Genomic DNA, 14,755 nt, shown 5'->3' on the forward strand with positions numbered 1-14,755 from the left:
GCCAGCTGGCTGGGGGCGGGGAGAAGCCTGTAAAAACAGGGGATCCCCCGCTGGGACCTGGAGATTGGGAAGCCTAGCCTGCAGGCACCTTCTCAAAAGCCCCTTTGACAAATCTGCAGGGGAGAGGCAGAAAGAGGCAAACTTGGCGACGCCAACACCAGTCGCAGCAGGCAAGTCGGGCAAAGAGTGGCTCAGTTGTTGGCTGCGTATGCAGGCTGGGAGGGCTGCAAGCAGGGGGGAAACCCAGGGGCAAGCCGGCCTGGGGCCCCTAAAGGTGTGGGGGCCCATAGGCCAGTGCCTACTTGGTTTAATTGTTAATCCAGTGGCAATGTGGCAATGCTCTGGTTTTTGGGCAAACTCTAGAGTTTTGCCCAAATCCCAGAGTGTTACATGCAACATCCCACCCACCCTGGAACATCCCCAAATCTCCAACCCCCTATTAATTTTGGTTGTTCTCCTCTGATACTTTATTTGCCAGGTGAAGCGATGCCAGGTAGCCTGTCCTGTCCATCTCCATGGCAAGGCTGGGCGAATGAATGTGGGCTGGGTGAGCAAGTCTCTCACCAGGATGAGCCCTCCTGCCTCACACTTAGGGTGGCCAGACCGTCCCGGGCACCCAGGAATGTCCCGGTTCTGGCCCCCTATTTCCGCCTCCCGGGCTGGCTATACCGGGACCATCATTAGAGGCAGTGGGCCGTGGGCGCCGGCGGCGGTGGCGGAGGCCTCTCCGCGGCCTCCGCTGGTCGCTGGAGGCCCTCCAGAGACTCTGGAGGCCCTCCAGCGAGCAGCAGAGGCCGCAGAGAGGCTGTGGAGAGGCCGGCGCTGGTCCCTGGAGGCCCTCCAGAGACTCTGGAGGGCCTCCAGCGAGCAGCGGAGGCCACGGAGAGGCCGGCGCTGGTCCCTGGAGGCCCTCCAGAGACCAGCGCTGACCAGCGGAGGCCTCTCTGCGACCTCCGCTGGTCCCTGGAGGCCCTCCAGAGACTCTGGAGGCCCTCCAGAGACCAGCGCTGACCAGCGGAGGCCTCTCCGCGGCCTCCGCTGGTCCCTGGAGGCCCTCCAGAGACTCTGGAGGGCCTACAGCGAGCAGTGGAGGCCGCGGAGAGGCCGGCGCTGGTCCCTGGAGGCCCTCCAGAGACCAGCGCCGACCAGTGGAGGCCTCTCCGCGGCCTCCGCTGGTCCTTGGAGGCCCTCCAGAGACTCTGGAGGGCCTCCAGCGAGCAGCAGAGGCCGCGGAGAGGCTGTGGAGAGGCCGGCGCCGGCCAGCGGAGGCCTCTCCGTGGCCTCCGCTGGTCCCTGGAGGCCCTCCAGAGACCAGCGCTGACCAGCGGAGGCCTCTCCGCGGCCTCCGCTGGTCCCTGGAGGCCCTCCAGAGACTCTGGAGGGCCTCCAGCGAGCAGTGGAGGCCGCGGAGAGGCCGCGGAGAGGCCGGCTCTGGTCCCTGGAGGCCCTCCAGAGACCAGCGCCGACCAGCGGAGGCCTCTCCGCGGCCTCCGCTGGTCCTTGGAGGCCCTCCAGAGACTCTGGAGGGCCTCCAGCGAGCAGCGGAGGCCGCGGAGAGCCGGCGCTGGTCCCTGGAGGCCCTCCAGAGACCAGCGGAGGCCCTCCCCGGCCTCCGCAGCCGCCGCCAGCCCCGCCAGCAGCACCAGCCACCCGGAGGAGAGGCCGCCACCCGCCCTGGATGAAGGTAAGCAGGGAGGGGGCCGAAAGCGGGGGAGCGGCTGGCGGGAGGGGGCGGCCTTCCTTCCTTCCTTCCTTCCTTCCTTCCTTCCTTCCTTCCTTCCTTCCCTCCTTCCCTCCTCCCTTCCTTTCCTCCCTCCCTCCTCCCTTCCTTCCTTCCTTCCCTCCCTCCCTCCTTCCTTCCTTCCTTCCTTCCTTCCTTCCTTCCTTCCTTTCTTCCTTCCTTCCTCCCTCCTTCCTTCCTTCCTTCCTTCCTTCCTTCCCTCCCTCCTTCCTTCCTTTCTTCCTTCCTTCCCTCCTTCCCTCCCTCCCTCCCTCCTCCCTTCCTTCCCTCCCTCCCTCCTTCCTTCCTTCCTTCCTCCCTCCTTCCCTCCTTCCTTCTCTCCCTCCCTCCTTCCTTCCTTCCTTTCCTCCTTCCCTCCCTCCCTTCCTTCCCTCCCTCCTTCCTTCCTTCCTTTCTTCCTTCCCTTCCTTCCTTCCTTCCTTCCCTCCTTTCTTCCCTCCCTCCCTCCTTCCTTCCTTCCTTCCTTCCTTCCTTCCTTCCTTCCTTCCTTCCTTCCTTCCTTCCTTCCTTCCTTCCTTCCTTCCTTCCTTCCTTCCCTCCTCCCTTCCTTCCTTCCCTCCCTCCCTCCTTCCTCCCTCCCTCTGGCCACCCCTGGAGTAGACAATACTGACTTTGGTGGACCCAAGCACTGATTCAGTGTAAGGGAGCTTTGTGTTTGTGACTGGACTAGACAATACTGACTTTCGTGGACCCAAGCACTGATTCAGTGTAAGGGAGCTTTGTATTTGTGACTGGACTAGACAATACTGACTTTTGTGGACCCAAGCACTGATTCAGTGTAAGGGAGCTTTGTGTTTGTGACTGGACTAGACAATACTGACTTTCGTGGACCCAAGCACTGATTCAGTGTACGGGAGCTTTGTGTTTGTGACTGGACTAGACAGTACTGACTTTCGTGGACCCAAGCACTGATTCAGTGTAAGGGAGCTTTGTGTTTGTGACTGGACTAGACAATACTGACTTTCGTGGACCCAAGCACTGATTCAGTGTAAGGGAGCTTTGTGTTTGTGTCTTCTGGTGCAATTTTGTTCTCAGATCCTGTATTTACTTCATCAGTATATGGGATAAGGCACTTTCTCAACTGTGCTGCATAATGCAGCCTATTTATTTTGTCCTGTTTGCTCTGTTGGCTCTATCTGCGCCACCTTCATCACTTTCGGGGTGTGGATCCCCCAGTGGGGTGGTCTCCCGACTCCCTCCGCCAGCTGTTTCTGATAGCCCTGCGCCCCGTCATTCATTTGATATGTGTCCCGTGCGGGTGCCACCCTCCCGCTGGGAGATGCCGCAAAATGAGCCCCCTTGAGGCTTATGGCGGCAGGCCTCGGGGGAAGTGAGCTAGACTGCTGTTCTTTTGAGGGGTTATAGAGTGTTTCGAGCCCGTCCCTGTGGCATTGGTCCCATTGTTGTGGGGCCCAGGGGGCCGGCGCAGCGGCACGCTGAAGCAGCCTGTTGGTCACTTCCGGGTTCCTGTCCTGCATCTCGACCTGTGTTATTAGTGACAGGCTGCTTCGGCGTGCCACTGCGCCGGCCCCCTGGGTCCCACAACGATGGGACCGATGCCACAGGGACGGGCTCAAAACACTCTATAACCCCTCAAAAGAACAGCAGTCTAGCTCGCTTCCCCCGAGCCCTGCCGCCATAAGCCTCAAGGGGGCTCATTTTGCGGCATCTCCCGGCGGGAGGGTGGCACCCGCACGGGACACATATCAAATGAAAGAGGGGGCGCATAAACAGCCGGCGGAGGGAGTCGGGAGACCACCCCACTGGGGGATCCACACCCCGAAAGTGATGAAGGTGGCGCAGATAGAGCCAACAGAGCAAACAGGACAAAATAAATAGGCTGCATTATGCAGCACAGTCTCACTGGAATCTCACTGGAATCTCACTGGAATCTGACTGGCTTCTCAGCATGGAACCCGTTCTCTCTAGTCTTCTCACTTTGAAAAAAGTAAAAAAAGAGTTTCATTTAACTTTACTTCCCCCTTTCCCTCTCTATAAATAATCTTGGTGTTTCCGGCGGTGATATTTGGGGATTTTTGGGGACGTCACAGGAAGTGCTGTGAAGTCACTTCCTGTTTCCGGCAGTGGCATTGGGGGAAATGATGTCATTTGGGGGAAATGATGTCACAGGAAGTGATGTCACTTCCTGCTTCCGGCAGGTGGCGCAGGGGAAATGATGTCACAGGAAGTGATGTCACTTCCTGTTTCCAGCAGGTGGCGTGGGGAAATGATGTCACAGGAAGTGACATCACTTCCTGTTTCCGGCGGCGGCGCCCCGTCACCGGAAGTGACGTCACTTCCTGTTTCCGGCGGCACGCGCGCTTTGCGCGCACGCACCCCTGCCTTCCCCCCCCCAAAAGGTGTCTCTGGCTGACTTTCAGACATTATGGCCACCCTACTCACACTTCTGACTCCTGTCTGCCCCTCTCTTTGAACAGGGATAACCCAGATGGGGGGGATCCACAGGTTGGAGTGGCCCCAGGCCACCAGGGTTCTTCTTGGTGGCTTAAAGGTCAATCCACCTCAGAATGTGCACTTGAACTGGCCCTGCATGTGCATGTGACTAAGCGGCTGGTAATGGGGGGGAAAATTCTTTCCCCAGTCCTGGGGTTTTTCAGAGCCAGTTTGGTGTAGTGGTTCAATGCACAGACTCTTATCTGGGAGAACCGGGTTTGATTGCCCACTCCTCCACTTGTAGCTGCTGGAATGGCCTTGGGTTAGCCATAGCTCTCGCAGGAGTTGTCTTTGAAAGGGCAGCTGCTGTGAGCAGTCAGGTTAAAATGGATAAAAGGAAGTACTTAAGAACATAAGAGAAGCCATGTTGGATCAGGCCAATGGCCCATCCAGTCCAACACTCTGTGTCACACAGTGGCAAAAAAATTTATATATACACACACACTGTGGCTAATAGCCACTGATGGACCTCTGCTCCATATTTTTATCTAAACCCCTCTTGAAGGTGGCTATGCTTGTGGCCGCCACCACCTCCTGTGGCAGTGAATTTCACATGCCAATCACCCTTTGGGTGAAGAAGTACTTCCTTTTGTCCGTTTTTAACCTGGCTGCTCAGCAATTTCATCGAATGCCCACGAGTTCTTGTATTGTGAGAAAGGGAGAAAAGTACTTCTTTCTCTACTTTCTCTACTTCTTCACTTCCACAGGAGGAATTCACTGCCACAGGAGGTGGTGGCAGCTACTAGCATAGCCATCTTTAAGAGGGACTGGATAAAAATATGGAGCAGAGGTCCATCAGTGGCTATTAGCCACAGTATATATATATGGGTGTGTGTGTGTATTTATGTATGTATGTGTGTGTGTGTGTGTATATACACACACGCACATATATTGGCCACTGTGTGACACAGAGTGTTGGACTGGATGGGCCATTGGTCTGATCCAACATGGCTTCTCTTATGTTCTTAGTCCTCTCAGCCCCACCTACCTCACAGGGTGTCTGTTGTGGGGGTGAGGAGGTAAAGGAGATTGTGACCGCTCTGAGATTCAGAGTATAGAGCAGGATATAAATCCAATATCATCATCATCTTCTTTTTCCTCTTCTTCTTCTATCAAGACTCCTCCCAGGGAGAGGGAGAGGGATGGGAGAGAAGGATGTGGAGGGGAGAGGGAGAGGAAGGGGAGAGAGGGAGGTGGAGGGGAGAAGGAGAGAGCAGGGAGCGGAGTGGGAGCAGAGGGAGAGGAGAAACAAACAAGTGAGGGAGTGAGACAGGGAGGGGGGAGAGATAACATTTTTATTGGACTAAAAATGCACAATCCAATCATTTATCCCTGGTACAATGTGTGCTTTGGCCATCATCTGTGAAAATAAAATAACAGATGCTACGTTAAGAGTAAGTGTGGTATAGAAGTGTTTGGTTAAAATCTCGGAGACCCATGGTGGATTCCCCACCAGGTTGCCACTGGTAGAATGTAAATAGGACAAGGGCATACGAACTGGCATTGTTTTGATACCACCACTTCCTGTGCCACCCTGGAAGTGATGTCATTGTGTCAGCACGATGCTCTGGGATCCCCGTCCCCCAAACTAGGATTCCGTAGCAGGAAACCTAGCATCCCTATTTCCCACTCTGCTGTGGAGTTTGGCAGTCACATTCTCGGCCTAACCTAGCTCACAGGGGTGGTTGTCAGGGGTAGAATTCTAGCAGGAGGTCCTTTGCATATTAGGCCACACACCCCTGATGTAGCCAATCCTGCAGGAGCTTTCAAGGCTCTTTTTTGTAAGCTCTTGAAGGATTGGCTACATCATGGGTGTGTGGCCTAATATGCAAAGGAGCTCCTGCTAGAATTCCACCCCTGGGGTTGTTATGAAGATGAAATGGAAGTTATCGTCATTAACTGATATAACAAATTCACTTGATTTGCATACTTTGTTCTAATGCCTGAACTCATAACATCATTTTTGGATTTTGGAGAAGAGAGCTTGCTTTCAGTGTGCATCCAGTTGTGATTAATTTGAACCATCTCCAGTCACTGCATACAATATCAGCGAACGGCACTTTCCCCTGTATTGATTTTGCAAGGATCAGACACGTGGCCAAGAAAGACTTCCCCACATCCAGCAATTTTTTATTTTTAGCTTAATGGCAAGCGCTGTTTTATTTAATAGCAAGTGCTCTTCACACTTGTCTGTTTAAATAGCTCTCAATACGCAAATATTTTCCCAGAGCGTCAGTGTAATTAATGTATAAATAAACCGCATCTCTTCTAAGTGGCTGACATATGTTTATGAAATATTTGCCAGCGTGATATTATGGAACTTCACTTCAATGAAACTGAGCCGTGCCACCCATTTTGAAATCTCGCTCTCTCCCTCTCTCTCTCTCTGACAAAATGACACTAAAACTTTCACAAAAAAATGTAATGAATTTAATTAAAAGACCTCCGGATCTGTGTGCCATCTGGCATGGGGGAAAGGCATTCAAAACCAGGGGACTTTGCTTGCAGGGACCGACCTAGTGCATTAATAAATTGAAGGGCTATAAAAGAATTCCCGCCAGCCGCAAACCCTTCACGGAGAGCTTCCAAATGGAAAGACATAAATTCTACTTTGTTGTTCAAGCTGCGACATGCAGATCACGTAGAGAGGCACCGTGTCTTGAACAGCGGCATGATGATGATGCTGCTGATGAAGAAGGGATTGGATTTATACCCTGCCCTTCACTACCCAAAGGAATCTCAGAGCGGCTTACAATATCCATTCCATGGTGGAGCTGTGAGAGCTCTGTCAGAAACTGTCTTGAGAGGAACAACTCTGGGAGAACGTGTGATGATCCAAGGTCACATCAGCAGGTGCATGTGGAGAAGTGGAGAATCAAACCCGGTTCTCCCAGAAAAGACACTTAACCACTACACCGAACTGACTCTCTGTGGGAAGCAAAATTAGGGTTGCCAACCCTTGAGGTGCGATCTAGCAATTTCGTAGAACGATAACTGAACTTCAGACTGTAGCGATCAGTTCCTCTGGAGAAAATGGCTGCTTTCGAGGGTGGACTCTATCACATTTGGCCTTTTGAAGTCCCTCCCCAAACCCTGCACTCCCTCTTGCTTAGGGTTGCCAAGTCCAATTCAAGAAATATCTGGGGACTAACTTCACAGTCCGTTAGTCTCTGCAATTCTTTTTGCTTATCTATTTGCATATTTTTACATAGAAGTTTTGGTTTTTCTTTTCTTTATTAATACAAAGTCCCGCCAACTCCCATATTCTTGTATTTTGGCTAACAAAGGTGTGACTTGTGTGGAGTTTTCATTTATAAACATTATATCATCTGCAAACGCTCTGTATTTATAAGTAAATCCTTTTACTTTTAATCCTTCTATTTCTTTATCTTCTTGAATTTGCATCAGTAATATTTCAAGAGTCATTTTAAACAACTGTGGGTGGGAAAGTGGACAACCTTGTCTTGTACATTTACTAATTATCATGTCTTCTGTAAGATCAGCATTTATACATAGTCTTGCACATTGTTCAGTATATATTGCTTTTATCATTCTTATAAAGCTTTCTCCCAGCTCCATTTTCTCCATTACTGCAAACATAAAATCCCAATTTAAATTGTCAAATGCTTTCTCTGCGTCCGCAAAGAATAATGCTACTTCCTTTTCTGGATGTCTTTCATAATATTCTACAATATTTACAACAGTTTTGATATTGTCTCTTATTTGCCTTTTGGGAAGAAACCCCCGCTTGATCTTACTTTATAAAATTTATCAAATATTGTTTAAATCGTTCTGCCAAGATTCTTGTATATATTTTATAGTCATTATTTAATAATGAAATTGGTCTATAATTTTTTATGTTCGTAACATCTCTATCTTCCTTTGGAATCAACGAAATAACAGCTTCCTTCCACGTATTTGTTTTTAATTGTTCCATTAAAGTCCCCCATTATCAAAACTTGGTCATAAGTCAGTTCATCAAATTGTTGTATAATGTCTTTTAAAAAAGCATCCTTTGCACCATTTGGTGCATACAGTCCCAATTAGGGTGGCCAGACCGTCCCGGGAGCCCGGGAATGTCCCGGTTCTGGCCCCCTATTCCCGCCTCCCGGGCTGGCTATACCCACATCGTTGTGGGGCCAGGGGGCCGGCGCAGCGGCACGCTGAAGCAGCCTGTCGGTCACTTCCGGGTTCCTGTCCTGCATCTCGACCTGTGTTATTAGTGACAGGCTGCTTCGGTGTGCCGCTGCGCCGGCCCCCTGGGTCCCACAACGATGGGACCAATGCCACAGGGACGGGCTCGAAACACTCTATAACCCCTCAAAAGAACAGCAGTCTAGCTCGCTTCCCCGAGCCCTGCCGCCATAAGCCTCAAGGGGGCTCATTTTGCGGCATCTCCCGGCGGGAGGTGGCACCCGCACGGGACACATATCAAATGAAAGAGGGGGCGCAGGGCTATCAGAAACAGCCGGCGAGGGAGTCGGGAGACCACCCCACTGGGGGATCCACACCCGAAAGTGATGAAGGTGGCGCAGATAGAGCCAACAGAGCAAACAGGACAAAATAAATAGGCTGCATTATGCAGCACAGTTGAGAAAGTGCCTTATCCCATATACTGATGAAGTATATACAGGATTTCAGAACAAAATTGTTTCCGGCGGTGATATTTGGGGGATTTTTGGGGATGTCACAGGAAGTGCTGTGAAGTCACTTCCTGTTTCCGGCAGTGGCATTTGGGGGAAATTATGTCATTTGGGGGAAATGATGTCACAGGAAGTGATGTCACTTCCCATTTCCGGCAGGTGACGCGGGGAAATGATGTCACAGGAAGTGATGTCACTTCCTGTTTCCTGTGGTGGCATGACGTCACCGGAAGTGACGTCACTTCCTGTTTCCGGCGGCGCGGCACGCTTCGCGCGCGGCGCACCCCTACCTTCCCCCCACCAATGTGTCCCTGGCTGGCCTTCAGACATTATGGTCACCCTAATAACAACTTTTCTTTGCATTTAATATTATTTCTACTGCTACAAATCTTCCATCTTTATCTTTAAACACTAATTTCGGCTCCAATTCTTGTTTAATATAGAAAATCACTCCCCTTTTCTACTGTTCAGCCAATGAATAAAATTCTAGTCCCAATTTTTTATTCCATAAAAATTTGTAATCCTTTTGTTTGATATGCATTTCTTGTAAACCAACTATATTACAATTTTGCTTTTTAATCAAATGAAATGTTGCCTTTCTTTTTTGTGGTGAATTTAGTCCATTTACATTCCAAGATAATAATTTGTAATCCATCATGGTGCAATTTCTTTATGTTCTTCATAAAACCTACGCAGTTCCTGTGTGCTTGTAATTGTAATCCTTTTACCTTGCAGCTCAAAGCTCAGACCTTCAGGTATTATCCATCATTGTCACGTAGTTTTTCTGTCAATTTTTTGTATGCTTTTCTGTCATTTATCACTTGTCTTGGCAATTCTTTCATGATTCTTACTCTGCTGCCTCCCACTATCAATGTCTTTTCAAAATTTTTATTCAAGATTTTTCTTACCATTTCTTTTGTCATATATCCTATAATCACATATCTTGGTAGATTATTTTTCTTGGTGTGGAGATAAGAATGAAGAATATTGATTTATTCAAAAATAATTATGAGAAGCTATGGCGTAAAATGGATGAAGATATGTTAAAGTGGAATAAATTTAATGTGTCACTGTTGGGTAGAATAGCCGCAATTAAAATGAATATTCTACCAAGAATAATGTATTTGTTTCAAACTATTCCGATTGTAAAAGACAGTAAACAATTTAATAGATGGCAAAGAAAAATTTCAGAGTTTGTGTGGGCGGGGAAGAAACCAAGAATTAAAATGAAAATTTTAACAGATGCAAAAGAGAGAGGCGGATTTCAATTACCAGACTTAAAATTATATCATGAAGCACTTTGTTTAGTATGGATAAAAAAATGGATAATGTTGTTAAACAAAAAACTCTTAGCATTGGAAGGTCATGGAAATAAATTTGGCTGGCATGCTTTTATGTATTAGGGGGGGGGGGGAGATAGATGGCTTTTTCTCTCACCATTATATAAGAAATAGCTTGCTAAATACATGGATGAAATATAAGAAATATGGAGATGAGAGAAAACCATTATGGATAGTGCCAGCCGAAGTGATAAAAATAACAGCTGAGACGGGTGAAGAAAAGTGGTTGTCATATAATCAACTATTAAAAATACAAAGTGATAAAATAGAATTGAAAATTGCTGAAGAGCTGAATAATAAATATGATTGGTTTCAAATGCAACAAATAAAGAGTTTGGTGGAGAATTATATTAAAACTGAAGGAATAAGAAAAGAGAAAACAGAAATGGAAAAAGTTCTCCTTGGAGACAACGAAAAATTAATTTCAAAATTTTATAAATTATTTTTAAAATGGTCTACGGAAGATGAAGTAGTGAAATCTCAAATGATTAAATAGGCAATTAATGTAAATAAAGAAATACAGATGGAAACTTGGGAATATTTGTGGAAGAACTCTATGAAACTTTCGACATGTCATAGTATTAAAGAGAACTGTTTTTAAATGATGAATTAAGAAATTGGCAAAGATGAATAATAAGATGCCAGACAGATGTTGGAAATGTAAAAAACATGAAGGTTCTTTCTACCATACGTGGTGAACTTGTGAAAGAGCAAAAAAGTATTGGCAGATAATTCAAAAAGAAATTTTTAGGATCTTGGGATATGAATTTAAGAAAGTTGCAGAGACTTTTCTGTTGGGATTACAAACGGAAAAATTTCCAAAAGAAGATAGAACTATAATTTGGTACTTACTTTCAGCTGCTAGGACATTATATGCGCAGTTGTGGAAGCAAGAAAAAATACCAGGGAAATGGGATTGGATTGTAAAAGTTATGACATGGAGTGAAATGGCAAATTAACAAGAATTTTAAGAGACTATGATTTAGAAATTTTTAAGATGGAGTGGAAAAAGTTCAGAAGATATGTAGAAAAAGAGTGGAAAATAAAAGGACATTGGACAATTTTTGATAATGATTAAGTCTTAGAAAAAAGAAGAATATTAATGTTTGTTTTTATTCGTTAAGGGTACCTTTAAACATTAGTACTTTAAGTAAATAACACCGGCAGGGGTCAAGTAACGAGGGGAGGGGTGGGTAGAAAGTACCGTAATATATGGGATAGATAAAATAAGTTATTAATGATGCAAGAAATTTAATTTGTTACCATATGTTACCAAATAAAATTGTTTTAACCCAAGAAATATCTGGGGACTTTGGGGGTGGAGCCAGAAGACATTGGGGGAGGGGAGCCAGGAACAAGGGTGTGACAAGCATAATTGAACTCCAAGGGAGTTCTGGCCATCACATTTAAAGGGACAGCACACCTTTTTAAATGTCTTCCTTCCATAGGAAATAATTAAAGATAGGGGCACCTTCCTTTGGGGCTCATAGAATTGGACCCCCTAGTCCAATCATTTTGAAACTTTGGGGGTTCTTTGGGGAGAGGCACTAGATACTATACTGAAAATTTGGTGCCTCTACCTCAAAAAACAGCTCCCCCAGAGCCCCTGAAACCTCCAGATCAATTCCCCATTATACCCTATGAGAATTGGTCTCCACATAGGGAATAATGAAGTGCTCATCAGACTTTCCACCCGCGCCGTTTCTGGAAACTTACGAGTTGCAGCCAACTTCTTCCAGGTAACACAGTCACCCCATCCCAAGAGGAAGCCTTTCCAATCGGAGACTGGAGCCTCCGGAGGGGGAAAGTCACATCGTGGCTTTGGGGGCGGGGCTTCCCCCCACCGGCCAGCTGACTGGGGGTGGGAAGGAGCCTGGGAAAGTGGAAGAACGCCCGCTGGGACCTGGGGATTCGCAAGCCTACTTTTGCTTTGCTTTCTCCAAAATCTTAACAGGCAGGGGTAGTTTTGTAGAAAAATAGGTGGCAGAGCTCATTAGCATAACTCATTAGCATAAGCCGCCCCCATCCAGCCAAAAGCAACCCGATGCAAGAAAACAGAGCCCCGGGTGAGCAAGGCCTGCTTGGGCTGGCTAGAGATCCAGCCAGCCCAAGTAGTCCTCACTCACCTGGGGCTCTCTTTGGCTGCCTTCCCAGTCAAAAGGCCAGCAAGCCACCCACCAACCAAAATCACATAAGAAGTGGAGAAAGGATGGCACAGGTTTCTCCCAGGGTTAATGGGGGCTGCTGGGGGCATGGCAAAGCTCCTGGTGGCTGGTTGGCTGTCTGCTCTCCTAATCGAGGGATTGTAATGCAGCGCACCTACTATTCAGTGGACAAGGTAGGTGGGGAGGAGGAGGGGGACTGTCAGAAAAGTTCAGAAGCTGTGCTCCTGTGAGCTCCTGCTGGATCTGAGGCCTGTATACAGGGGCCCTAATCTCCCCCAATGTTTTTTTTTTGCTGGCAACTACCTCAGAGTCTTCCATCATTTCCAGTATTGCACCAGAAACAATGACAACCCCCTGCCCTCCATCGCTGGAACCAGGGGAATCTTCATCTCCTACAGGACTTACTCTCTTCAGTACTGTCTTCCCTCACAAAGTGACAAAGTCCCTGAAGAAACAGAAAGGTTCTTGTTCATTTTGAAGGGCACCGCTTTTGACACCTGAGTCATGTGCTATAAACACTTCCTTTTGAGCCAGCCTAGGAGATGCCCCAAGGAATTGCTCTGGTCAATACTCGGAGTGTCTCATCACCCATCAGCATTTCGACAACAACCACCTCTGATATCCATTGATCTTCTGTTTAGCAACCGTCCATGAAAGGACGGAAGGGGAAAGCTGAGAGAAAATATTCAGCCTATGCAGAAGTGTGAGAAATGTTTCTCTTCTCATCCCAGCTGGTGAGAGCTGGTTTGGAGTACTGGTTAAGAGGCAGAGGACTCTAATCTGGAGAACTGGGTTTCATTCCCCACTCCTCCTTCACATGAAGCCAGCTAGATGACCTTGGCTCAGTCACCATTCTCTTAGAGCTCTCTCAGCCCCACTTACCTCACAGCGTGTCTGTTGTGGAGAGAGGAAGGGAAGGTGATCATAAGCTGCACTGAGAATTTTAACAGGGATAAATGTATTTAGGTAGGAAATTTAGGTAGGAAAACTCAAATGCATGCTTATTGAATGAGGGAGACTTGTTGTAATGTATGGCGTTCGCTGAACGCCATCATTCATGGCAGCGCAACCATTTCGTTATATCGCACCATCGAAAGAGCGTTAGTCCGCAAAAGCCGCGGAGGCAACTGCGACAACCAGATGCCTCCGCGAAGGGCGCTGATCATCCGCCAATCACAGCGAGTGGCGGGAAATATGGCTGGCCAGCATTGGACTGGCCAGCAGGAAGAATAGTCCCGGAGTTGTATATATGCGGGACCCGGCCCGCGTGCTCTCTCTCTTACCTCGTGTTTTGTACCATGCAATAAACTATGTTGCCCTACTCGCGTCTCCAAGACTGGTACATTACACTTGTCTTAGCAGTAGTATGTGCGAAAAGGATCTAGGGGTCTTAGTGGATCATACGCTGAACAAGAGTCAACAGTGTGTTGCGGTGGCTAAAAAGGCAAATGCAATTTTGGGCTGTATCAACAGAAGTATAGTGTCCAGATCACGTGATGTGATTGTATCGCTTTACTCTGCTCTGATAAGACCTGATCTGGAGTATTGCGTTCAGTTTTGACCACTACATTTTAAGAAGGATATAGACAAGCTGGAACGGGTCCAGAGGAGGGTGATGAAGATGGTGAGGAGTCTGGAGACTAAGTCCTATGAGGAAAGGTTGAAGGAGCTGGGGATGTTTAGCCTGGAGAGGAGGTGGCTGAGAGGTGATATGATCACCATCTTCAAGTACTTGAAGGGCTGTCATATAGAGGATGGTGTGGAATTGTTTTCTGTGGCCCCAGAAGGTAGGACCAGAACCAACGGGTTGAAATTAAATCAAAAGAGTTTCCAGCTCAACATTAGGAAGAACTTCCTGACCGTTAGAGCGATTCCTCAGTGGAACAGGCTTTCTCGGGAGGTGGTGGACTCTCCTTCCTTGAAGGTTTTTAAACAGAGGCTAGATGGCCATCTGACAGCAATGAAGATCCTGTGAATTTAGGGGGAGGTGTTTGCGAGTTTCCCGCATTGTGCAGGGATCTGGACTAGATGACCGTGGAGGTCCCTTCCAACTCTATGATTCTATGATTCCTCTTAGTGAATAGCGGGGTATAAAAACCAACCCCTACTCCTACTCTTCTTCTTCCTCCTTTTCTACTTCCTCCTCCTAGATCTGGGGAAACATAAACTTTATTACTTACCCTGATTTGCCATTTCCTCTGCACAGCCCTTCCAAAGCCTCTACCCTGGAGTTGGAGAAGACAGCCCTTCTCTCTTTGAGACCTCCACAGCAGTTCACCATTCAAGTCCAACAGGCCTTCCTGAACATTGGTGACATTCCTTCCTCTTTGGAGAATTCAGACACCATTTTGGTTTCCCTGGCAATGAGCAACCCATAATGATAACCTAACTCCTGTGAGAGTAAAGACCCTC

This window comes from Heteronotia binoei, chromosome 7 (assembly GCF_032191835.1).
Source record: "Heteronotia binoei isolate CCM8104 ecotype False Entrance Well chromosome 7, APGP_CSIRO_Hbin_v1, whole genome shotgun sequence".
Lineage (NCBI taxonomy): Eukaryota > Metazoa > Chordata > Lepidosauria > Squamata > Gekkonidae > Heteronotia > Heteronotia binoei.